Below are 27,053 nucleotides of genomic sequence, written 5' to 3' on the forward strand. Positions count from 1 at the left end.
TCCCCCATTCCAATCCGAAGCCTCCAAGTTCATCTGCGGCGTCCCACAGGGATCATCCCTCAGCCCAACGCTGTTCAAAGTTTACATGGCGCCTCTCGCACACATCGCTCGACATCACAACATCAACATAATATCCTACACCGACGACACGCAACTGATCCACTCCCTCACCCAGGACCCCCTCACTGCCAAATCAAACCTACACCAGGGAATGAAGGCTGTCGCTGACTGGATGGAGGATGGCTACCTTAAACTGAACACAGACAAGACGGAGATCCTCATCCTCGGGCCCAACCCCTCAGCGTGGGATGATTTCTGGCAGGGGTTAGTCAGGGAGCAGGTCTGCACCAATGTGTTGAACAGACAGAATACAGGTCTCATACACGGTGGTGTGCAGGTTACTCACATATCCTATTTCATGATTTCTGGTGGCCCACATCACTGGGGAGCCCCCTCACCCACCAACCACGCAAGCAACCTGGGAGTCATCCTCGACTCGAAACTCACCATGACCAAACAAGTCAACGCTGTCTCCTCCTCCTGCTTCAACACCCTCTGGATGCTCCGCAAAATCTACAGATGGATCCCGACAGACAAAAGGAAAACAGTCACCCAGGCCCTAGTCGGCAGCAGACTCTATGCCGGAGCCCTGACCAAGCTCATCAACAGACTGCAAGGAATCCAGAATGCCTCTGCACGCATGATCCTCGACGTCCCGCGCCGCGACCACATCACCCCCACCTGAGGAACCTTTACTGGCTCCCCGTCGACAAAAGAATCTCCTTCAAGATCCTGATCCACGCACACAAGGCACTCCACAAGACCGGCCCAGCCTATCTCAACAGTCGACTCTCCTTCTCCGTACCCAACAGGAATCTCCGCTCCGCAGACCTTTCCCTGGCTACCATCCCACGCATCCGCAGAACCACTGTCGGAGGCAAATCCTTCTCCCACCGCGCCGCCAAGACCTGGAACACCCTCTCCCTCAACCTACGACAAACCGAAGATCTTCTAACCTTCAGGAGACAACTCAAGACCTGGTTGTTCGACCAGTAGCAACAGCACCCACTTCCCCCCCACCCCTCCGTGCCTTGAAACCCTTGCGGGTAGGTAGTGCACTTTACAAATTATATGATTGATTGATTGACCAAACCCTTCACCACATGCTGAAGTTTGGGAGCCACCCGCCCTGGAAGGGAGGCCATCTTCATTATTTGTGGCCCACCTTTAGAGAAGGCCAGGAAAGTTGCAAAAGATTGTATATGTGAGCTAGTGGATTTCCATTCAGTTAGCACAGTGTTGCTATTGTGACTGATGTGGTAGTTACGGAATGGAAAATTCTTGCCCATTAGCACCGGCAAAAACTCATGCCAACTTTTTACCTTGGATTTTTTTCCACCTTCCGAACAACATCCATGATAATTAGCTTTGTTGAGCTTCGTATTTTAAAATCACCAGAAAGGTTCTTTGCTCAGCTGTGCGAGTATTACCAACAAGTGACATGGCCTTTCCCAGCCCTACCAGTCTTATCTCCTGGACACCCCTACAGGCCAGTCTGCTTCTTTGTGAGCCCTCTAATAAAAGATTCTTTATAATCCGCCCCACCCCCTTGCTCCCCGGTACCGCTGCCTACCAGAGGCTTTGGCAGCATCTGAAAGCTTCTGTAATCCATCTGCTGGACGGAGTGAAGGGATCGCAGAGGAGGGTCGGGATGGAGGGAGTCACTTTTTTTGCGGTTCAAGCCTCGCTAGTCCTACGTTTATTTTTGGAACTTTTGTTCCGTCACTAGATCTAGTCCGCCTTTTATTACCTAGTGGGCACAGGTGCGGTCCATTTCGACACCGACTCGTTCTATATATATTCCCCATTTTTCTATTCATCTTTATCGGCATATTCCGCAGCTACAGGGAGAGAGGAGGGCACGTCGCCGTTCTGATCGAGTCCAGACCAGACGATTTGTTTCGTTCTTTGAAGGTATGTTGGGCTCTCGACCGCTTGATTTTAATCTTTATATCCCCACGCTTTTGTTTGCTGAGCCTAGTCTATTTCGTTTCAGGCAATTTTGCCGCCCCTTCTGGCCGGAGCTGTCTTCCAGAGTTCGTTTCCACACCAGTTCTATCTATTTTCCCTGTACTCAGAGGCATTCACGGAATTTCTATTAAGGTACTTCTGGGTGACCACTGCGCCTCCCGGCCTGGTCACCCCCACGCTCCTGTGCCTGCCTGCTCAGCCCCAGCCACCGAGGGCCGCCGAGCACTCCAGCCTCCCGCCACCCCAGCCACCCGAGGGCCGCCGAGCCCACCAGCCTCCCGCCACCCGAGGCCCGCCGAGGCCGCGCCAGATTTTCCCGCCACCCCAGCCACCCGAGGCCCGCCGAGGCCGCGCCAGATTTTCCCGCCGCCCTAGCCCGTGGCCCCGCCCCCCCGCCAGCCGATTGGCTCCCGCTCCCGCCCTCCCGCAGACCCTCCCGACCGGCTCCCTTTTTATGACGCCCCCAGAGCGACCGCGCAGCGGGAGCACCGACTGAGAGCCGAAGGTGCGCCAAAGGTAAGCCCGTCTGCGCCCGTCCGCGCCTGGACCGCGCCCTGGGCCAAGACCCCTGGCCCCCGCCGGACGTACCACGCTGCCACCCTCAACGCACTCAACACCGGCCGAATCCCGGGATGCTACCGAGCCACCCCGAGACGAACCCACGGACCCTTCAGCTGCCACGCCTGCAAGTTCACCTGCATCCGGACCTGCCCCGCACCAGCGCCCGCCAAGCCGAACACCAGCAGCAACCACCTCAAGTGCATCCTACTCAACACCCGCTCCGTCCACAGACACGCCATCAAACTCTGGAACCTCCACGACACCACAGTTCCTGACGTCGCCTTCCTCACGGAAACCTGGATGAACGACTCCTCAGCGCCCGACATCGCCATCGCCATCCCAGAGGGCTACAAGATCACCCGAAGAGACCGCGGCAACCAGACTGGAGGAGGCACCCTCATCTACCGACCCCCGGGACCACGCACACAATTCAGCGAAGACATCGCCGACTTCATCAGCCCGCACGCCCTCCCCTCCGCTGACTTCATCCTCCTGGGGGACATCAACTTCCACCTGGAGAACAACAACGACCGCAACACCACCATCCTGCTTGAGAACCTCACCATCCTCGGACTCAAGCAGCTGGTGACCACCCCCACCCACCTCGCCGGACACACACTCGACGCTGTCTTCTCTTCCAGCAAGAACATCGTCTTCAGCCACGCCACCGGACTCCACTGGACGGACCACAGCTGCGTCCACTTCACCTTCAGAAGATCCACGATCCACCACCACCAGCAACAGGTTGCTCGAAGAAACTGGAACAAGATCACAGCAAACCAGCTCGCCACTTCCCTGAGCCAACACCCTCCCGCCAGCTCCGCGAACCCCAGCCAGGCCGCCGACAACCTCACGAAGTGGATCAGCAACTGCGCAGACGACCTCGCCCCACTGAGGACCCCGCCTAGCAGACCCGGCAGCAAGAAGGCCCCATGGTTCACCGACGAACTCAAGAGCTCCAAGAAGAACTGCGAGCCCTCGAGAAAGCCTGGAGAAGGGAGCCAACACCGGACAACATGACCACCCTCAAGCTCGCCACCCGGAAGGACCATCAACTGATCCACGCCACCAAGAAATCAGCATTCAAGGACTGGCTGGACAACAACGCACACAACTGCAAGGAACTCTACAACATCGTGAAAGAGCTCTCCAACCCCAACGCCGGAATCAACGACATCACCCCGTCGCAAGACCTCTGCAACTCCCTCGCCTCCTACTTCCACAACAAGATCGCTGACATACACAACAGCTTCAGCCCACAAACAACGCTCCCCACGACCGCACCAACGCCCCCCACCACCACCCGCAGCGCCTGGACCCAGATCAACACAGAAGACACCATCTGCACGATGAACTCAATCCACTCCGGATCTCTGACAGACCCCTGCCCTCACCACGTCTTCAACAAGGCCGACGCGGTCATCGCACCCCACCTGCGGGACATCATCAACACCTCCTTCGACACCGCCACTTTCCCTGAGAGCTGGAAGCACGCCGAAATCAGCGCTCTACTAAAGAAACCAACAGCGGACCCCACCGAACTCAAGAACTACCGCCCCATCTCGCTCCTCCCGTTTCCAGCCAAAGTCATCGAGAAGACTGTCAACAAGCAGCTGGCCGCCTTCCTCGAGACGAATGGATCCCTCGACCCCTCACAGTCTGGCTTCCGAACCAACCACAGCACCGAGACCGCCCTCATCGCTGCCACCGATGACATCCGAGCCCTGCTGGACAACGGTGAAACAGCAGGCCTCATCCTCCTAGACCTCTCCGCGGCGTTCGACACTGTTTGCCACCGCAACCTAGTGCAGCGCCTCAGCAACATCGGAATCCAGGAAAAGGCTCTGGAGTGGATCATCTCCTTCCTCGCTGGAAGGACACAGAGAGTACGCCTGCCACCGTTCAGATCTGCAGCCACGGAAGTCATCTGTGGCGTTCCTCAGGGCTCCTCGCTCAGCCCCACCCTCTTCAACGTCTACATGAGCCCCTTTGCGGCCATCGCACGCCAACACAACCTCAACATCATCTCCTACGCCGACGACACCCAGCTGATCCTCTCCCTGACCAACGACCCCGCCGCCGCCAGAACCAACCTCCACGAAGGGATGAAAGACGTAGCCGAGTGGATGACGACCAGCCGCCTGAAACTGAACTCAGACAAGACGGAAGTCCTCATCCTAGGCTCCTCGCCCTCCGCCTGGGACGACTCCTGGTGGCCCCCCGCCCTGGGCACTGCACCCAAACCGACAGACCACGCACGCAACCTGGGCTTCATCCTGGACTCCTCCCTCTCCATGACCAGACAAGTCAACGCCGTCTCTGCGTCCTGTTTCAACATCCTGCGCATTCTACGGAAGATCTTCCGGTGGATCCCCACCGAGACCAGGAAGACGGTCACCCAGGCCCTCGTCACCAGCCGACTGGACTACGGCAACGCCCTCTACGCCGGAACCACCGCCAAGCTCCAGAAGAGACTCCAGCGGATCCAGAACGCCTCAGCCAGACTCATCCTCGACATCCCCCGACGCAGCCACATCTCCGGACATCTGAGAGACCTGCACTGGCTCCCCGTCAACAAGAGAATCACCTTCCGTCTCCTCACCCACGCACACAAAGCCCTACACGACCATGGCCCGAGCTACCTCAACAACCGCCTCAACTTCTACGCTCCCAAACGCCACCTCCGATCGACCAACCACGCCCTCGCCGCCGTCCCCCGCATCCGAAGAGCGACAACAGGAGGAAGGTCCTTCTCCTACCTGGCCGCCAAGACCTGGAACACCCTCCCGACCGACCTTCGCCTGACCCAAGACCACCTCTCCTTCAGGAAGAAGCTCAAGACCTGGCTGTTCGAGCAGTAGCGCCCCCCCCCCCCCAAGCGCCTTGAGACCCTCCGGGTGAGTAGTGCGCTCTATAAATGCCTTGATTGATTGATTGATTGGGTTGGGTTGATTTGTTTCCCTTATCATTATTGCACTTTATTTCCTTTTTTATCAGTAACGTTTTGGTTATTATTATTTTAGGTTCTGTTTATTGTTTCCTGATTATCCATATGTTTATTTGGTCTCCGTTAAACCTGGTCTTCAGGCTACATCGGAACAGCTGAGAGGTAGATCTCGCCTTTATTTTTGGCTGTTTGTGTTCGCTTCTTATATTGTTGTGTGTATTCTTTCCCCCCCCCTTTTTTTATCCTGTTCCTTCATTTCGGTTCTGTTTATATTTGGTCCCCTTGCCCCCCTTTTTCACTGTTTCCCTTTATATTTTATGCAGATATTTTGACTTTTGCATATTTGTCTAGTTCCTTGCATTTATCATTTTATGAGCACCTTGTTTTTAGGTTTTGAACTTTATTGATAATTTTTTGTCCTTTTTCTCTTCATATCGTGCACAGTGTTATTACCTGGATCTTGTGTCCTATGTGTCGTGCAGGCTATATCCATCTTGTTTGTATATTTTTAAGTATTCAATAACCTGATATTCTGGCATAGTAATTCCTCCGTTTTCAAGTCATTCAGTTTATTCTTGTATCGTTTTGTGTTTTTAGTCTATCCCTTAGGCTTCGCTCTATTCAAGTACTTGACCTGTGTTGGGCACCTCATTTCCATCTTCGAGTCTTTTCCGGATGGTCAATCAACCCTGCAAACTCTGATGACCTAGACACTGGTTGCATCTCAAGCTCACTTAAGTATCGGATTTCCTATAACTGGTCCCGGTGTTGAGGGCTTTTTCGGTAGGCTGGGTTGCTCTTTTTTGTTGTGAATACTTTGCCAACAACTTTGTCCTTGTTATGTGGTGGTAATTCTTTGCACTTTGTGGGTTTTTCCTTTTTATTAAAAACTACTCCTATATTTTCTTGATTCACTGTGTCCTTAGTCCTTGATATATTATATGTTTAAATTTTACAGGCTAGTTATGTGTTCTAAATCCTGGGTTATAAGGACCTTTTTTCAGACTGGTATGTATGGATGATGTTGTTTAAATTTCTGTTCTTGCTGACTCCCTTCAAGGCTGTTCTGTTTTGTCTTTATTGAAATCCATATTATAGGTCTTTATACTTGTCCTTTTTGCCCACAGAATATCCTCTTTTGCTGCTGCTAGGACCGCTCTCCAGGACCCCCCCTTTTCAGACGACATTCACTGTGTCTGATTTTTCTATCTCAAGTGCGCCCTGATGAAGGAAGCCTGTATTGGCACATGTCCGAAACGCGCGTCGGCGCTTTCTTGTGTGTTGTATGGGAATGGTTGTGTATGTATCTGATGGGATAATAGGTATGTTTGAATAGATGAGTGAATGTACTGTGTGCCTCCTTTTAATACGATTGTGTGTCCTAGTTTTTTATCTTGTCAATTTTGTATATGATTGAGAAATGTCTTTCAGATGCTATTACATTGTTTAAATGAAATTATTTTTCTATGAAAATGATTTATATACATATATATAAAAAATAAACCTTTATAAAAATAACTTTTTTTGAATAATTTTTTCCTGTTGTCATTATGTGGGTAATTTAAAAGTGAAAACAGAAATCTGTTCGCATGGTATTTAGGGAACACCCTTTTCATGTTTCCTTTGTTAGTGGGAGAGGGAGGAACATGTGGAGGGAGAGAAGAGATGGAAGGCGGAAGAAAAATTAGATGTCCGAGGCAAGAGACAGTGGTGGATGGTGAGAGAAGGGACGAGCTGTGAGGGGATCGAGGGGGTGAGCGAGGGATAGAAGAGAAGGAAGGTGAAGAGAAATGAGACAGGCGAGGCGAGAGACAGCGGGGGAGGGTGAAAGAAGGGAAGATCTTTGACACTATGACTTCAGAAGCTGAAAGAGGGGAGTAGGGGGCAGGGAGGGGAAGGAAAAATAGAATTCATCTCTAGTATACACAGAATGCAGCTCCCAAGCCCGGGAACTGTCTTACTGACTGTACGAAATGGATTGGGAACCAAACGCATCCAAACTCCGAGCCACAGAGAGAAAACACGACGTGCGCAGGATCAAACAGCCAGAGGGTGGAGCCGAGACTCGAAGAAGCTCGTAGCTCGGAATTCTCGGCTGTCTGCCCCCTGTTCCAGCCCGGGTGGCAGCAGAGCTCGGGTGGGTGGGGGAGGAAGAGGGGCAGGCGGTGACCTCACCGCTGCGGCTCGGAGGGAAGCGAGACTGCGTGCTGTTCTCTCTCTTGATAAACAGAGGCACGTGATCTGAGCTTCAGCTAGCTGAACTCTCCCTGAACCTTCCCTGGACAGCCTCATCAGACAAGCTGATAAGAAAAGTATTCACAAAGGCCGGCCGCAAAGCAGAACACGCTGTCCGGAGGGGCTGTCCAAAAAATGGACAGGGCTGAAACTAAAAACCCTCCTTTTAAATGGGAAGCCAGCATTTACAATAAACGCTGACGCTACCCAATGAAAGGTAGGGGCAGGGCTTACAGTTTCCTTTTTCTTACAATATCTCTCGCAGGGTGGGGCAGCTTTGCTGCTCCGCCCACGCGAGGCCTAAAAAAGTAAAGGAACCGTGGACAGAGAATCAGAGTGTGGGAATAACCCGAGGATTGGGTCAGTGGGCGGAGTCAGAGGTGTGGCTAGAAATAGCAAAACAAACCAATTTTTTGTACGCTTGGCAGTTCTTTGACCAGTTACAGCTTACAACGTTATTTAATTCAAACAAAGGATAAACATGTTAATTTGAGGTTTAATATATAAGTTGTTTACATTAAAATACATTTACAACGTGGGGTTTGTTTCCAATCACAGAATGCCCCATATACGCTTATAATCCATATGTCTCCGAGCCATGCAGTTTCTTTCATCAGCACTTCTCCTCCCTTTTTCCAGGCATTTCTTAATATAAAATGACAGTAAATGGCAAAATTATATTTTCATTTGGGAAGTGAACAAAAAGCAGTAACCCACTGAGCTATGCACATAAAATATTGCTCTTTGATATGTACGGTACACGTTCTTTGCAGCAGGCGTATTAACCCTCGGCGCTACCTTAGACGAGTCAAAACAGCCATTAGACAAAACTCCCCTCCCATCTCTCTCCAGCAAGTACATTGATCACCAGAGTTATCTTGGCACTTTTATTGCTACCCGAAACCTTCTGAATATACAAAGAACTTTGCAGTGTTTTTAAAACTCGTGCACTGCTACAAAACCCACAAACAAAACCAAACCCCAACCCTTCCAGTCGCCCTGGGAAACGCTTGATGCCTGGAACGGCCAATCCGGCCAGGTTACTGTAAAGCCTTTTTCAATGCAATACTACAGATATGTATGCTCATTTGATATAAACGTCACGATCACTGTTAGTGTAAGACACAGATTCTTCCTGAATATCCTTTGACCAGGGCTCCTGCCTGAATGATATCATGAGCATGTTTGGTGCACAAAAGAAGGCCTCTGGGTAGACCTAGGAGGAAAGCACATTAATGTTATTCATCAGAACCCTCACACAGGACCACTTACCTTCTTGTACAATTCCTGCCTGTACTTTACTATGCGTAATCTTTTTGGCAGATCATTTAAAGTTTACGCCTTTAACATAAACTCTCTAACAAGCAATATAATAATGTTTATTTTTTACTTCTAGACACGTTTGTAAGTGTTTTAGGGCCTTGCCATACAGAATAGAAGTAAAGGCAGAATGCAGTCATCGGATCTGCAATCCTGTGACTTTGAGTTGAAGAGAAGTTGTATTCTGAGGAGATGGGTTTGGGTCCGGGCCGGGGTAACTCCCAGCCGAACCCTTGCTGATGCAGAGGTTCCTGTGTTGTGCCAGAGGCTAAGCTCTCCTCTTGCTGGTTCAGAGACATGCTTGCCATAAGTGGATTGGAAGCTGTGTGACCCAGCCGGTGCTTTGCCAAGGCAGAGGATCACTCAGCTCTTTAGGGTAGGAGCTCTGTGTCCTGCCTCTTCATGGCCTTTCTACTAGTCCCAGATTCGGCGGCACTGTCTAATCACACATCTCTTGTGTTATTCACTGTGTTTTCAGTTTAGGGTGCACAAGTACCCCGTTCAGTGTAGTCAGTTTGTTTAAATAAACTAGTTTGTGAGCCTCCCTGCACCACAGCATCCTCGCATCCTCTACACAGAGGATTTTACACTCCTTGTTCTGAAATCCACTGCTCATCAAGGGCCGATATGGCACTGTCAACAATCTGCTCTGCTCTGTTGTTACTCGGCTGAGACGACATCGGGAGTAAGCTTCACTTCCAATCCTGCCTCAAGTTGCCCACACAGTGATATATTTTTACCATTGCGGGCCTTACCGAGGATTTGTCACGAACGCCACGTTCTGAGAGATGGACCTCATGACCTGATTGGAATCTTGAACGGTCCCCCGTTTCCCTAACTCTGCAGTTCGGCATTCTCTTTTTAAGAACCAGCTCCCGAGGAAGATCTAGATGCAAGCACCTACGACTTTTGACTCTCGGAGTGGAACACTCCCTCATGGTCCTTTTGATGGTGAGTGGAGTCTCACGCCACACTCAAAGGGATTGCCATTCTCCTTCACATTTACTAAGGCACCTACCCGTTTTTATAGATGCCCTGACAAGACGCCCCACTCTCCCTCCATTCAGGCTTGGAGGAGTTAGTTTTCTTATGACTTGGCTGTCTAAACCCCCCTCTTTTCGCCCTGAAGAAGACCCACCTTGATGTCCCCATGAAACAGACATTTTGAGTCGAAACATCGACATGCCATCTCTTATGTCCGATAACAGTGTATCCATAAATAATTGAAGGCACAGGTTACCACTGTATTTATTCACTTGAACAGAGATATAGATTTACTGGCCAACAATCTGTGTTATCCATCTATTAGTGTTTTCATTTCTTGTTTCCATTGTCTCTCCAGATTCACTTCATGTAACAGTCACTATTCAATCACTTTATTTCTTGTATGACAGCCCACTCTTAATGACTATCATTTGATACAAAAAAAATATATACATTACCTTGGTCAAAAATTGGTTTAGTGTGTTTAAAAAAATTCATGTTTTTTGCTGAATGATTATACTCTGATTGCTTGCCTGAAGTAATTATTCGCTACCCAGCAGATCTGTACTGTAGACTATATCTGCTCTGTTGTGTCACCAGTTAATTCACAGTTGTCTTGTGTTCCAACACCCTCTTGTGCACAGCACTCTGAGACCTGCTTGTGTGGAGTTTCTGTATTATAAAACAATAAATTGATCCTTGGCGTGGCATCACGGCGTTCAAGAGCCATCATATTGTCTAGCTCGTAGAAGTACAAGTCATGTGCTGGCCGCTTCAGAGCACTGCAGGGGATAGGAGAGGGCTCTATGGAGTTGGTGGCAGGAATGTGCTTTGTGGCTGACTTCGCCACTTCCAAACACTGATGGAGAGGAGGAGAATTAAGTGTAGGTATGCGAGAGAGAGAACATAAGCTAGGAGTGCTGACGGGGAGGCAGAAGGGAACACTGCTTCTATGCGTGCCACCCTTCACTATTCAGGGCTCAAATCACACATAGGAAGGACTCTTAATTGAGACTGTGAGGGCATCCAGGCTGCTGAGAATTGAGTTGGTAACAGCGGATGGGGGAGTGGGGGTCAATAGAACGGGCAAGACTGTTCCTTTCAGGGGTGGGTGTCACTGGACCCCCTCAGGGTGGTCAGCCACGAGTGGCTCTTAAAATGAAGTTAACAGGCAGGTGGCTTCGTCCCTCGTATGCCTTCCTCACATCCCGTCCTATAATTGTCCATATTTTAAGGGTAATAACCTGTTTCATGTTGAGTTTCAACCCACGCTTCCAAGAACAATAGAAGTTCCTGAAAACCCTTTGAAATTATACTTAATTTACCATCCTCTGAAGGATCAAGGTCTCAGTTAGCCTTTCTGTGATTGCGACTAATGGCTGCAGATTTCAGCGGTGAGTGTTTAACTCATGGAATCACCCTGCTGAATATCCGCCTCTTCAACAGCCGGCTCAAATTAAGCACTGGCTGCAGGTGTCATCATGAACTGAGCAGGGACAGCGCAGTCCCTTTACTGGCTGTCTTGAGCGCAGAGGCTCAGGTGCGAAACACTATGACCAGGCTTCGTGATCTGCAGAAGTGACATCTAATTTTGCCCGGATGCTGGGAAGTTTTGTACCAATATTTGGACCCACCGACTGGTAGAAAAATTAAAGCTCCACCCTTGTGCCCCTCTCTACCTGAGTAAATGCGTTCTTACGTATCTGTGCAACCGTTGTGGTAGGGTGTGCCACGCGTTTTAAAAGACCACATCCCTGAACACAGACAAAGCAGTGGTACACATTAAAAAAAGAACATAAGAAAAACAGCTGATAAGACGTTCCACATTTTCCTGTTTTTAAAAAAAAATGCACTAGGTATTCTTTCATTTCCCCAACTTACTTGATGTTTATTAAGAGCCTGGAGTTCAGAGGCCGTCCAGGCTCCCCTCTCAGGTCCCAGTGCAGGGAAAAGAGCAGCGCTGGAAAGGAGGGGGAGGGGACCTCGGGGCAGGCACGCAGAACAATATCCAGGAGAGGCTGGTGGGGCTGGGTCAGCTGTGGGTACATCGACCAGTGGAGGGCCTCCTCTACAGCAGTCGCCCTCCACCTATTTTCCAGTTCTGGCTGGGTGGAGAGCAGATTACTCGCAGCCCTGAATTCCCCACTGAATCCCTTTTCTTCTTCAACAGGTGGCGTCCATCGGACTGCGTAAGCCTGAAGATAAAGGGCAGAGGAGGTCAAGGGCGGGGCCACCAAAGCACAGGCAGGACGTGTAAAGAGACACTGTACAGTGAGTGTGCAGGACTGAACCGCACACGTGCTGCTGTCCTATGTGCTGTACATGAGGACAGAAGGAAGGTGGTCGGAGAGGAGGGCAGAGGAGAAGAGGGCACAGGAGCAGGGTACTGGAGACAAGGGCACAGGTGTCTGACGTGCAGTGAGGCACTGTACAGTGAGTGTGCAGCACTAAACCGCACACCTGATGCTGCCCTGTGTGCTGTACAGGAGGACAGAAAGAAGGGGGACAGGACACGAGGACATAAGAGAAGGGGACAGGAGGAGAGGACACATAGTCCTGATATCAGGAACCCCACTGCTTAGCAGTTAAGTGCCCTGTAAAAAAATCAGTCCTCACAAATTTTGTTGGAAAACAGTTTGCTGCAGGATTATTTTATACAAGGAACTATGCCAACGTGGTGGGATAACTTACGTGCGATCCAAGGGCAGACAGCGGAAACTAACCTACGCTGCCCTGCCCGCCTGATTAATCAACTGCACCCTAGCCAACCCAATTGGTCCTACCATTTATGTGGGGATTATCCCCCTTAAATACCATGGGCCACCAGTCCATAACTTTACTCATGCCTTTTTAGGGGAGGAGCGTGGCCAGGGAAGCCCCCGGTCGCTCAGGCTTACAACTGCCCGAAGGACTAGCGGGGCGATGTCATTTTCAACCAGGGTCCTGGCAGGCGCAATTTTTTTTGCAGAGTTTTAATATAGCGCGAACTTGACCTGGTATCGAGTATCAGATCGCTCTACATAGCATAGCAGCAGTTGCATTACATGAGGACGCATTCATTTTTGTTAGGCACGGGGAGATTATGTGATTTGCCCAGAATCACAGAATGTTCAGAGTCATTGACGAGACTCGAACCCGGTTCCCCAGATTCGAGGTCGACTGCACTAGCAATTAGGCCAACTCCTCTCTCCTGCAACCTGCGGTTACCAGTCCTTCTACTGGACAGCTCATTTCTACCTCTGACGTGTGTACCCGACCCTATCAGGGGTACCAAGGGGTGTTTGCACTAAAGATGACACACCTAATTATCAAGCCCTTCTTTTTCTATTTGATTTTTCATTAGAATACAACCAAGACCTCCTGCTTGGTGGGCTTGTTCATGACTTATTTATCTTGCCGTAGGAAAGTTCGATTGCCTCCCCGATGTCGGGAACTGCTATTCTCTGTTTAACCACAGCTTCATTTAACCAGCCGTAGGTAAGCATAGTGGCGTTCGCCTCCAAGGCCATTAGTATGTGTTAACAGGTTACTGCTTGTGGCCAACACCATGCCCTTATCTCTCCCCCTGACCTCCACATGTTTGGGAGTACAGCGCCGGCAAGAATTACCCGTAGGAAATTTAAAACTACTGCTCTCTTCATAACCACAGTTCTATCTGATATAATCCATTGTGCACTGCGTATAAATATGTGCATTACATTTGGGGTTGACTAATCCCTGTTTACCACCATTAGTTGGCTAGTCCCACATTCTGGCGGTTCGGACTGATAACCGGCTGCCGCCCCAGCAGTGAAATATGGAGTCCCCTACAGAGGGTCATTGGGCAGGGGCAGGGAGGAGCCAAATGGCCAATGGCACCCCACTTGAGCTAGCACCTTAGGCATTTATTTATTTATGAAACTTATAAAGCGCAACAAATGCCCGAGGGCGTCTCGGCGCTGTGAACGTGGCAGAAAAGAGGAGTAAAAAGAGGATTTATTGATTGAACAGCCAAGTTTTTATTTTTCTCCTAAAGGCGATAAGATTAGGACAGGATCTAGTGTCCTTATCCAAGGAATTCCAAAGTTTGGCTGTAGAGACAGTGAATCGGCGATCGACCCAGGAGGCTGTTTTGGTCCGTGGCACAGACATCAAGAGAGCATTAGTAGATCGTAATGATCTGTTGGGGACATGAAAGGCTAGGGAATTGAGAAGAAAGCCTGGTCCTTGCTTGTGGGAGGCTTTGTAAGCAATGCACAGTGCCTTAAATTTTATTCGGTTTTTCACTGCTAGCCAGTGATAGCCTTTAATAACTTGGGCAATGGGTTTGAACTTTGGAGTACCTGAGAGCATTCTGGCTGCTACGTTTTGTACGGACTGCAGTTTTTGAATTACTTTTTGCTGGGCATTGATAAGGAGTCCATTGCAATAGTCCAAGGAAGACATTACAAAAGCTGTGACCAATGTTTTACCTGAGTTAGGGGGGAGATATGGGAGGATTTTTGTGATAGTTTTGAGTTTGTAAAAGGAGGCTGAAACGATGGTATTTGCATGAGCAGCAAATGTCAGTTTGTCATCAAAGAGTGACAGGGTTGGGCGGAGGACCTAACTCTGTGGGCCACCAGGAACTGAGCCAAGTCGAGCAAAGCTTGCCAAATATCATTACTTCCGTTTTTTCTGAATTTAATTTAAGGCAGTTGGTGGCCATCCAATTACTGATGGCCAGGATGCCGTGCTGAAAGTTGGCCACTATTTTCTCTCCGTTGTTTTTTATAGTCAAAACCAACTGAGTGTCGTCCGCGTATGATGTCAGGCTCATCCCATAAGACTCGATGACTCTCGCTAAGTCCGCTACATAGACAATAAATAGCGTTGGACTTAGGGATGAGCCCTGTGGGACGCCACATGGTAATGTCATCTGAGCAGAGCTGAAATTGGCCAACTGGACCGTCTGGGTGCGGTTGGAAAGGAATGAGGCGAGAAGGTCTCTGGCTTTATCCTGGATGCCTATGGTGGTGACACGGTCGATCAAGGTGTCATGATCGACCGTGTCAAAGGCAGCAGATAAATCCAGTAGAATGAGCACTGCCGTCCCTCCTTGGTAAGAATGGTTCTTATTTCATCAGATGCTTTAATGAGTGCTGTCTCAGTGCTATGATTCTTGCGAAAGCCAAACTGGGTATCGTCCAGTAGGGAATGATCTTCAATGTACTGGGAGATTTGTGTGTTCCATCATTTTTCTATGAGTTTGGCCGCAAAAGGCAGACTAGCAATGGGTCTGTAGTTTTTAGTGTCTTCAGAATCTAGGTAGGGTTTTTTCAGGAGAGGTTTGAGAAGGGTGTCTCTCCAAATGGTAGGATAGATACCCGTGCAAAACATTGAATTAAATATTTCTGTGAGTTGGGGGGCTATAATGTCAGCAACTGGGAGGAGTATTGCCGGTGGACAAGGATCGTTTGCAGAGCCTGATTTGATGGTGGTCATGGCATTAATGACTTGGGTGACATTGATCTTTTGAAACTGCCTAAAGGTGGGCTGGGAGTCGTCTATGTGTGGAGAAAGTGGAGGTTCTTTAATTTGATCCGAGAAGTTGGTGTATATGTTGTTAACCTTGTCATAAAAGTAGTTAGCAAGGTTATTGCAAAAAGCTTGCGAGGGCGCAGGAACGGTTTGTGAGGGTAATTGTGAGAGTTTGGATACGACCTGGAAAAGTAGTTTGTTGGAATTTCTAGCTTGTTCAATCTGAGTGGAATAGTATGAGCTTTTTTCTTGGAGAATCATTCATAGCTTTATATTTAGTAAGTTCGTTTTTATAAAGCAGTTTCTCTTCGGTGGAATAAGTCTTTCTCCAGTGTCTTTCTCGGTTTCTACATTTCTGTTTTTGCTCTCTGAGTGCACTGGTAAACCAAGGGGCCGAGGGGGAGTTGCGGTTTTTAGAGAGGGATTTTATAGGCACTAGTTTGTTCATGACAGGGGTTAGCCAGTGGGTGTATTCTTTGGCAACTATATTTGGATCGTTAGAGATCTCAGGTTGTGAGGTAGGCAGGAATTCCTTAAGCTGTTGATTATCAAGATCTTTCCATGATTTAAACGAGATGGAAGCGTGTGTCATGGTAGTTGAGTGTGATGGAGAGTCAAGGGGGATTTCGGAATCACTGCATGATGATCTGACCCGGCGAGAGGTAAAACCTCTTTTATCTTGATGTTTTTAACATTGGAAAACAACCCATCTAAAGTGTGGCCTGCTTCGTGGGTACTTTTGGGGACCAATTGTGAGACCCAAGGACTCTAATTCTGATATAAGACAGTTGCTATCTTTGTCTGCCGAGTTTTGTAAGGGAAAGTTAAAGTCGCCTAAGATGGTGGTGGAGTTATCGGTTGCTAGGGATCCCACCATTTCAATAAAAGTGGTTAAAAATGGTGTCTTACTACCAGGTGGGCGATATAATAGAATGCCCTTGAGGCGTTGAGAGGGACCCAGGGCAATGGAAAAGTGTGTGGCCTCACATGTGGTGAGTGGGACTGGGTTTATGGAGGTTTTAAGATGGCTGCGGTAGATTATGGCAATTCCACCCCTATTTTCATGGCTCTGTCCTGTTTTAAGATGTTGTAGCCTTCTGGGACAGCCACTAGTAAGTCTGGCTCCGATGAGGGGTTGGTCCAGGTTTCCGTGATAAAAAGAAGATCTAGTTTGTGAAGGGTAATTAATTCAGCTATTTCCTCTTTATGTTTGCCCAGAGACCTGGCGTTAATGAGGGCTGCCAGAATGTTGGTCCTTTTTTTGTTGATAGAGGGCGATAGGGAGGTGATATTTGAACTTGGGTCAATGTGTATTTTAAAGAGGCAGCGCAAACAGACTTTAGGAAGGTGGGAGGTTCCGTAAAAGGTAAAGTGAGTACCTGGACATCTAGCTGAGGAACGTAGGTTAAGTAGGGCCGTGCTGGAATAGCAGCGCCTGACGGCTGACTTGTTTGCACCAGGGGGTATGGCCCTGGGCCCGGTCCAGGTGCGAATGGGCGCAGACGGGCTTGCCTTAGGCGCGGCTTCGGCGCAACACTGGCGCACACTCTGCGCGCGTCCGCTGTGCTTGCGCTTGCTCTGTGCCCTATGTACTCTAGGGAACGCCAGAGACTGGAGCGCTAACTCCGGCATTCGCCGGAAGTGGTGCAGAAAGCTCCCGGGTCAGCCCTCCGAACAATCGGCACAAGCCGTGTCGGACCGGGGCTTCGGGGAGGATGCAGCAATGAAGACAGGTAGGATCAGCAATGAAATATTAGGACAACAATTGTTAAAAATAAAGTACAAGTGGTTAATTAAAAGCTTAAGACCAGCTAGTGGCAACTGTAGTAAGTCAGGCTGCGCACGTCCACTGCGATCGCCCCTGCTCTGTGCCCTATGTACTCTAGGGAACTCCAGAGACTGTAGCGCTAACTCCGCCATCCGCCGGAAGTGGTGCAGAAAGGTCCCAGGTCAGCCCTCCGAACAATCGGCACAAGCCGTGTCGGACCGGGGCTTCAGGGAGGATGCAGCAATGAAGACAGGTAGGAGCAGCAATATAATATTAGGACAATAATCGTTAAAAATAAAGTGCAAGTGGTTAAAAGCTTAAGAGCAGCTAGCGGCAACTGTAGTAAGTCAGGCTGCGCGCGTCAACTCCCCATGGATTCATATGACATGCATCGATTCTAAGCTGTTTCATATCACTTCGAGGATGCATGGTGAGCCTCCCTACCTAATACAAGGCAAAGGTAGATCTGACCGCCAGAGGGTGGGGGGCATTGGGCCCTGAGGTCCCCTACGGATACTCCTCAGTCCTGCCACATTTCAAGTCATTACTGCCCGCAAAACCCCGTCTTCCAATGCTGTGTAGCTGTGCTGGTTTCCCCACCCTAGTGTATGTAGCCCAAAGCCAGGTTTTGCTAAAGGCCTACCAGGGTGCCAAAACAGATGCCACTGCCAATGATTTTGGATTTGTGAGGGCATGGAATAACATATGACCAATTATACCTGCACCTTCTTGAATATGAATGCAAGATGTGTTCAGTTCCGTTAATTGTCCCCATTTCTGCTCTGAACCCATATTTCTCCACACTATTGGAGTCACAGCACCTTGTTTGGAGTGACAAGCAAGGCAGCCCACCAGGCTTCCTTAAATGCAGGATCCTGTGAGCTATATGCTCACGTTTACAGAGTGCACATCCTTACTAGAAATGGCCAAAAGAAAAATCTATTTAAAACCCACTCTATTGCAGGTTCCTGCCAATGTACCCTTCTGCTCATATAGGGGCAAGCGTAATGCCTATAGCATTGCGGGTACCACTGCCCTACCATCTAATGCAAGGAGGGGCTGCGCCCCCAGTATTCTGCTTATTCCATGCAAGCCCCTCACTGTCTGACTGCTATTTGGGTGCTGTCGCCATGCTGATGGCCCTACCCTGGCGTAAGTCGTCCAAATCCAAACTTCTGCTAATGTACACCAAGGAGCAGGCAAGTGGTTGGGAACAGGAGGAGAACCATACGTACAGTTCCCTGCCCTCATCGAATAATGGGAATGCCAATGTTTTTTACTACCTTGTAGCCTTTTTGTGCTCTAACCCAGTGCTTCCCCAAATTTTGGAACCACAGCACACTTGTTAGATGATAACTATAACAACCCGCCTAGCTGCAGTGGCGGTGAGGCGGGCAAATTCTATCTTAACCGAAGCACCCCTCTGTGGTGTGGTATGAACTGCTATGACTGTGCAATCTGAAGCATGCCTTTGTTTACGGAATGCACATTCTTTGCTGAATTGACCAGACATTTGCAAAGACAGTCTTATTGGTAAACTATGGCGAACAAGTTAATGGTGTTAAATCTGGTTTCAGTGAATGTTTGTCTCTTGTGTGTCTGCAAGTGAGCACCTAGATTTGTTTTAGAACTGTGCTAAATCTTTTGCTTTCTTTTCTGCTGAGTGAGCCCAGTCGAAGAATTGGGCCTAGTACAATAGGTTTATCCACTGAATTGATTGCCCTCCACCAGAATGAAAGGTCTACCTGTTCACTGGTTTGCCTCCTAATACCCCTCTACTTGGTGATACGATATATTTTACTCAGCAAGCTGGCAGTCTAGCGTTGCCATTGCCATCACCCATCCTCTGCCCTTCGTAATCACCCGCCGTCCTCCTGTGCAGTGGTCTTTTGGCTAAAAGCCATGGGGACCCAGAAATGCTCTTTAGCCCTCACATCCTCTGCACTCATGCAAACACCACTTACTGTATATGTAGGACTGGGCCCTTCTGGCAGGTCCACCCCTGAAGTTTTTGCATGCTATATGTGACCTGGGGATGGTGATTCCCACTCTGAGTGCGTGTAGATGAGAGAAGCCTGCCCTCCCATAGGACTGCATGGGGAATGGGTGTGTCCCTGATAGTTCCTGGTGTGTGGGGGGTACAGGCTCGAGTCTGGTATGTGTGGACTCGTGTGATTGAATGCTGTAAGATGATGTATGCGGCGTGTGTGTGTCTAGAAGGGAAGTGCCACTTCTAGACATGGGTGTGTGTGTGCAGTAAGTATGCTGACGCGTGATTGGCTGAGGCTGGCTGGGGAGCCTGGCTCCAGGAGTCTGTGTGGGTCTGCCCCGGTGGTGAATGGAGAGATTAACATGCTGATGTGAGGGAGGGGCTGTGCCTGTATCCTGTATGGGGCTGGGCTTTCCCCCACAATGCTGGCTCCTCCCCCCTGGGGTGCGTCTGATGACCTGGCCTGCCTGATGAATGGAAAGGGTGGCTGGGGAAAACAAGATACTCCCAAAACCAGATGCGACTGGTTTTCCCCCCACCCAGCCCCTTTAGACAAAGGAATTTCATGTATAAAAAGAGGCTGTGACCTCTTCTAAAATGTTCTTGTTCCCAACTTGAATCTACCAGGGGCTGCTGCTGCTTGGGCTCAGGGATGGCTTGCCTCCCTGGGCCCTGCCCTACTCCTGGACTTCTGATGGCCTTTTCCTTCTAGGAGCTGCTGTGCTCCACCTGAGGTCCTGGACTGCCTATGGACTTTGCTATTTTCATCTAGCGCTTGGGAGCGCTTTCTTCTGACCCCCAGCGCTTGGGAGCGCTGTCCCTCCTATCTAGCACCTGGGAGCGCTGGTTCCTGCACCCTAGCGCTTTGGAGCGCTTCTTTCGTGTTACTAGCGCAGGGAGCGCTATATTCAACCAGCCGGTGCCCATCCGACATTTGCCCTGTTCTGCGGGGTTCTACTCCCCCAGCGAGTGCCTACCTCGCTATTTTCTCTTCACTCTTGAGGGAGCCATGCCCTCGTCATTTCCCCCGAGCCACCGTCGCCGGCCCGGGACCCCTCCGTGAAGCCCTCCCCCGGGCCGCGCTGTGATTGGATGCCGGCCCGTGCTTGGTGGCTGACGTCTCCCCGGGCCGCGCTGTGATTGGACGGCGGCCCGGGGAGCTTGTGAGGCGGCTGGGAGAGAGACGAGAAGGCAGGGGGCGGCGGGAGCCTACTCCGCGCCCCTGCGTCCCCCCAGGAGAACTGCTGCTTCCCCCCCCCGGGCCCCCAGGAGCGAGAGGGAGCCCCGGAGAGTGAGGAGAGACCAGCGCATCCACCGGCCGGTGAGTGCTGCAGGAGGGAGAGGCGGGGCGTCGGGGCACATTGCCGGTGCCTGCCACTCCCCTCCAGCGCGAGCGCACATGTGTTTCGAGGCCCGTGGGGCCACCAGTGATGCCGGGTCCCCCGAGGGGGACCCCGCCTGCCCACAGCTTTGGTCCCGAGCCCCGAGAGGCTCCGTGAGATCGAGTCCCCTCAGAGGGACTCCCCCTTTTGTTCTCGAGCCCGAGATGGCTCCGACGTGTCCCTTGCTTCTCGAGCCCAGAGAGGCTCCCCCATTTGGCGAATTCCTCCTGAGCCTGAGAGGCTCCACCTTAGCCCATTGTTCCGAGCCTGTGAGGCTCCATCGTATTGGCCCATCCTTGGCCCTCAGCTGCCCAGCACCTAGTGGGCAGCTGCTACGTGTAGGTGTGCTCTGGGCTACTTACAGCCTGTTCTGACATTGAGGCTTTGGGCGTCCGAGTCCCAGAAGGCCAGTTGGCCTGTTGAAAGTTCTTGGCTAATGTTACTGTGATTCCTGAAGAGTTGTTATGTGTTGCGCCTCCAAAGTTGCGTCTGATGTATTATGTGCCTTGTCATTCCTTCCCTCCTAAATATCCTAGGTCTCAGGTATGTGGCTTCTGGTTAGAGTGAGTTCTGCTGCTAGTTCTATGAAGCTCCGGGTTGTCATGTGTTCTAATGCTAGCTCCTGGTGGTTATGTGTTCTAGTACTAGTTCTAGGAAGCTCCCAGTTGTTATGTGTCCTAAATGCCAGCTCCATCATGTGCATATTCCTGGCAGTGGTCCCATGGCCCTGTCCTGTATATATTCCCTTGTAAACCCTGCTTGTGCCCCTGGCACCTGGTATATTGTGTATTTATCCCTAAGTATGTTTTTCAATACAAAGTCTATTTTTCATATATATCTTGTGTGGAGGTCCTTTTGTGGGGGGCCCGGGAGGTTGTTGCTGGGGGTGCGTGCGCAAACGCTTTACACATGACCTCCGATATAGGCCTGACTGCTCATGCCAAGCTACCAAGGGGGTGAGCAGGGGTTGTCTTGAAGGGTGACTTCCCTATCCTAACTAGAAATGGCGATTTCTGCCTGGCCTTGGCGCAAGCCTTGGCCAACCAGGGATCCCATTTCTAACAGTATACTACATAGAAGCTCTCGTTAGTAGCAAGGGTGTGAAAATGTCTTGCTAGAATGGACACAACACACTATTATATGTTTGTGACCGTCCTCACCAAGCTACGTGCCTGGCCAGCTTCTGGCGCTTCTAAACGTGTAGCCTTGAGGAATGTATGTCTGTAGAATTCCAATCTGTCCATTGATTCCCATAAGGAAATTCCAGAGTGCAGTTGAACCCCTGCTGTTCAGCTGATCATCTTCCAAGGCCTGATTAACTGGTAACGGTATGAGTGCTGTGGGGACCTTTTGTCGACTCTAAAGTTGCAGTTTCATGTTCTGATGCAGTCCCCATTATTGTGGGTCCCACCGGAACCCCTCCGCCTAATGTGTGTGCCTTAGGTACATAGTCCAGCTCACTTGACGCACTTGCGTGTGACTCAAGACAGTCAAGCTCCACTGAACGTGATGCTGCATAGGGAGTGGGGCATTTCATGCTGTGGCACCCAGCTCTGGAGAGGTATCTAACCACATATGGATGGCCTGGAGGCTATTATAGACTTCCTGCAATTATTCACAGTATTGTATGCCCTCATGTAACTCGCATATTCAATGAATCCCTAGACTCTTCTAAGTTCCCGGAAATCATGAAAAAAGCCATTGTATTTCCATTACTAAGGAAAGCGGACTCCGACGTCCACAACCGCGCAAACTAACGGCCAATCTCACAGCTTCTATAAGAGTATAAAGTATAGGAGAAGCTGGTCAACAAACAACTGTCCGACTACCTAGAAACCAATGAGCTCCTGGACTGATCTCAGACTGGCTTAGAGCCACTAACATCACAGAAGCCACCTTATTGGTGGTCTTAGATAATATCAGATCCCAAATTTCCCAGAGCAAAGCCGCCACCCTGATTCTTCTGGACTTGTCGGCAGCCTTCGATACTGTCTCTCACAGCCTCCTGCTGAGTACCTTACATGAAAAGGGTATACATTCCAAAGCCCATCACTGGTTCAGCTCCTTTTTAAGCAACCGAACACAAACAGTGCAAATGGACCCTTTCGCCCTCAACTTAAAAACAATCAATTATGGTGTCCCGCAGGGAGCTTCATTGAGCCCCACCCTCTTCAATGCCGATGTATCTTCTTTGGCCAAAATCAGCAAGAAATGGGGCTTTAACATCTGCTCCTATGCAGACGACACACAATTGCTGATAGCCCTTGAAGAAAGGCACGAGGAACCAGGAATAAACGGAATAACTGCCTTTCAGAAATGGCGACTTGGACGTTAGACCATTGTCTGGAACTGAACGCAGAGAACTCAGAGATCTTACTCTATGGAGGAGCCCACCTAATCTGGGATGCAACCTGTTGGCCCCAATCATTAGGATCTGCCCGAGTCCAAACAGGTCATAAAAAACCTGGGCATATTCATCGATAATGCACTAACCTTACAGGACCAAGTCTGATCACTGTGTAGGAAACGCTTCACTACACTAAAACTATTAAAAAGGCTCTTCGTATGGATCCCGCTGGATTGCAGGAAAACTACCACTCAGGCTTTACTCACAAGCAAATTGGATTACGGGAATGCGCTCTATGAGGGCATAGCAGACTACCTCTTCTCCCATCTGCAGGGAGTCCAGAACGCAGCTGGTGTGTAACTAAAGCAAATACAGCCCATCATCGGAATGCCTGAGGGAGCTTCATTGGCTGCCTATGCGCGAAAGAGCCAAATTCAAGCTCCTAGGCCATGCAGACAAAGCCCTACACCAGGGGTATTCATAGTACGGCCCGCCCGCGGCCCGGCAAGCCTTCCTTGGCGGCCCGCGGACCTTGCAGACATGTACCAGTTTAAAAAAAAAAATGCTCGAGTGTCAGTAAATACCACCGGCTGAAGCAGGCTGGACTCGGAGAGGCTCTGCTCTCTGGGGGCCGAGAGATTCCAGCCCTAGAGTGGAGCTGCAGGGGCCTCAGAAGAGGTGAAACAGAACAAAGGCTCATTAAAAAGTTAATGGTCTTTAAAGACCTGTGAAATGCTCCGGCGCGGCTTGCGCACCAAGCAAGCTGTCTCATCCCGGGCTGACAAGGGGGTGGGGGCGATTTTAAACTCAATGGGTGTTGCACGCCTGTATGTAACACATATATTTCCTTCAGGGCTTTGACCTGGCACGCAGGTTTTTGGTGGTCACATACATAAGCTTGCTTGCCCCTGGCTGATGGCAGGGCTGTCCTTCACAACCTACTTTTAACAGTGTGCAAAGGGGAGGACGAGGGAGGGAAAGTCTGGGGAGTGAAAGAGAGGGAGAGACAGGGGAGGGAAAGAGGGTGAGAGAGGGAGAGACAGGGGAGGGAAAGAGGGTGAGAGAGGGGGTGTCAGGGGAGGGCGATGGAGGGAGAGATAGGGAGTGTCAAGGGAGAGAGAGGGATAGTCAGGGGAGGGCGATGGAGGGAGAGAGAGGGTTTGTCAGGGGAGGAAGAGAGAGGGTGTGTCAGGGGAGGGTGATGGAGGGAGAGAGAGGGAGAGTCAGGGGAGGGAGAGAGAGGGAGAGGGAGTGTCAGGGGAGGGAGAGAGAGGGAGTGTCAGGGGAGGGCGATGGAGGGAGAGAGAGGGAGTGTCAGGGGAGGGCGATGGAGGGAGAGAGAGGGAGTGTCAGGGGAGGGAGAGAGAGGGAGTGTCAGGGAAGGGAAAGAGAGGGAGAGTAGGGGGAGGGAGGGAGGCAGAGGTAGGGAGGGAGACAGAGGTAGGGAGGGAGACAGAAAGATGGAGGGAGACAGAAAGAGAGAGAGAGGGAGAGAGAGGGAGGGAGAGAGAGGGAGAGAGAGAGAGAGAGAGAGAGAGAGAGGGAGAGAGAGGGAGACAGGGAGGGAGACAGTGAGGGAGGGAGGGAGAGGGAGGGAGGGAGAGAGAGAGAGGGAGGGAGGGAGGGAGGGAGACAGAGAGAGAGGGAGGGAGACAGAGAGAGAGAGGGAGACAGAGAGGGAGGGAGAAAGAGGGGGAAGGTGGGAGACAGAGAGGGAAGGAGGGAGACAGAGGGAGGGAGAGAGAGAGGGAGAGGGAGTGTCAGGGGAGGGAGAGAGAGGGAGTGTCAGGGGAGGGCGATGGAGGGAGAGAGAGGGAGTGTCAGGGGAGGGCGATGGAGGGAGAGAGAGGGAGTGTCAGGGAAGGGAAAGAGAGGGAGAGTAGGGGGAGGGAGGGAGGCAGAAGTAGGGAGGGAGACAGAAAGAGAGAGAGAGGGAGAGAGAGAGGGAGACGGAGAGAGAGGGAGACAGGGAGGAAGACAGTGAGGGAAGGTGGGAGACAGAGAGGGAAGGAGGGAGACAGAGGGAGGGAGACAGAGAGGGAGGGAGACAGGGAGGGAGGGAGACAGGGAGGGAGGGAGACAGAGAGGGAGGGAGACAGGGAGGGAGGGAGACAGGGAGGGAGGGAGACAGGGAGGGAGGGAGACAGAGAGGGAGGGAGACAGAGAGGGAGGGAGACAGGGAGGGAGGGAGACAGGGAGGGAGACAGGGAGGGAGGGAGACAGGGAGGGAGGGAGACAGAGGGAGGGAGGGAGGGATGGCGATGGAGAGAGGGAGAGAAAGTGGGAGGGAGGGAGACGGAGAGAGGGAGGGAGAGAAAGGGAGGGAGAGAGAGGGAGGGAGGGAGAGAGGGAGGGAGACAGAGAGGGAGGGAGACAGGGAGGGAGGGAGACAGAGAGGGAGGGAGACAGAGAGAGGGAGGAAGACAGAGAGAGGGAGGGAGACAGAGAGGGAGGGAGACAGAGAGGGAGGGAGACAGAGAGGGAGGGAGACAGAGAGAGGGAGGGAGACAGAGAGAGGGAGGAAGACAGAGAGAGGGAGGAAGACAGAGAGAGGGAGGGAGACAGAGAGGGAGGGAGACAGAGAGGGAGGGAGACAGAGAGAGGGAGAGAGGGGGAGGGAGAGAAAGATAGGGAGGGAGGGAGAGGGAGAGGGAGAGAGAGAGAGAGAGAGATATGTGTGTGTGCTGGATCTGGTGGGTCAGTGGACGAAGACGTCCGCTGCAGGGGCCTGTGTTCAACCTAATGGTCACAGTTTTTTTTGTGGCTCTAGCCCCGCCCCCTCTCTCACTGACACCGCCCCCACCGGTGCGGCCCTCGGCCACAAACCACACTGTAAATTTGGCCCCTGAGAGAAAGTTTGTGAGTGCCCATGCCCTACACCAACACGGCCCCAGAATCCTACAAGATAACATCGAATTCTATGCCCCTACACGGAATTTGAGGTTCATGCTACCAGGCATGGGCAATAACAAGATGCATTAAGGAAGCTAGGGCAGGAGGCCACTCTTTCATTTGTCGGCAACCCACTGGAATGAACTACCTCTAGAACTTTGTCTTACCGATGACTATATGTCATTTAGAAGGAAGCTGAAAACATATCTGTTCCTCAGGATCTAAAAGGCACCCTCATTCAGGTCTTAGGCTTTCTAGCACCGCTATATCCTCCCTGAGGAAGGTTGCTCTTATAAATACAAATACAAAAACCTCCCTGACAATGCTGTCCCCGTGATTTACGGAGAAGTTGGAGGGGATATGTTTTAGTTAAAAAAAGATTGAAATGGACAATTACAACAATAATGTGTTCTACCTAGTGCTCCAGATCTTGCTTTGCTATCTCAGCGCTGGGGGGCCATTGTCTGATTTAAACAGCCTCCCTCCTATTTTACCCCTTTGGGACTCTGACCTCCTGGTGTTGCATGAGGTAGAGAGGCTGCATTGAGGGCTGGCATACTTGGTGTAGTGTCCTGCTGGACACGTTCTAGTGTTCAGCAGGAAGCTGTACTCCCAGCCACTCCCTTGAAGGCTGTACACATATGCACTCCCAGACCCATCCATCACGGGTGTCACGAGTGACGTGGGCCGCCAATAAAAGGGCTGGAGTGCATGTGCTTGTGGCCAGTTACTACACTATAGTCACCAGGTGTCTGTGTCCATCATTTGCACAATGTGGGCCAGAGGCCCTACACTACACTGGCAACGAGGCGGGTCTGCCCCGCGTGTTTGTGGAGGGAGACACTGCAGGGGATTAGTCGCGCTTTATAAATCCTGCTCGATTGAAGCCTTGATCGCAGTGGAATTAACAGTTAGCCTTCCATAAACCAGTAAAGTGAAGCGACCAGTTTTTTTTACAGCCTCTATGCAAGTATTGTTGTCTTCAGGATGGTGAAACACTGACCTATCAATTGCCCCTTCTGTCCGTTCAAGGACTGAGGATTTATTTTTGTATTCTTCCCACTGTGGCTCTTCAGTCACCAAATGGGCCCATGCAG

Source organism: Lissotriton helveticus, chromosome 6, assembly GCF_964261635.1.
Source record: "Lissotriton helveticus chromosome 6, aLisHel1.1, whole genome shotgun sequence".
Classification (NCBI taxonomy): domain Eukaryota; kingdom Metazoa; phylum Chordata; class Amphibia; order Caudata; family Salamandridae; genus Lissotriton; species Lissotriton helveticus.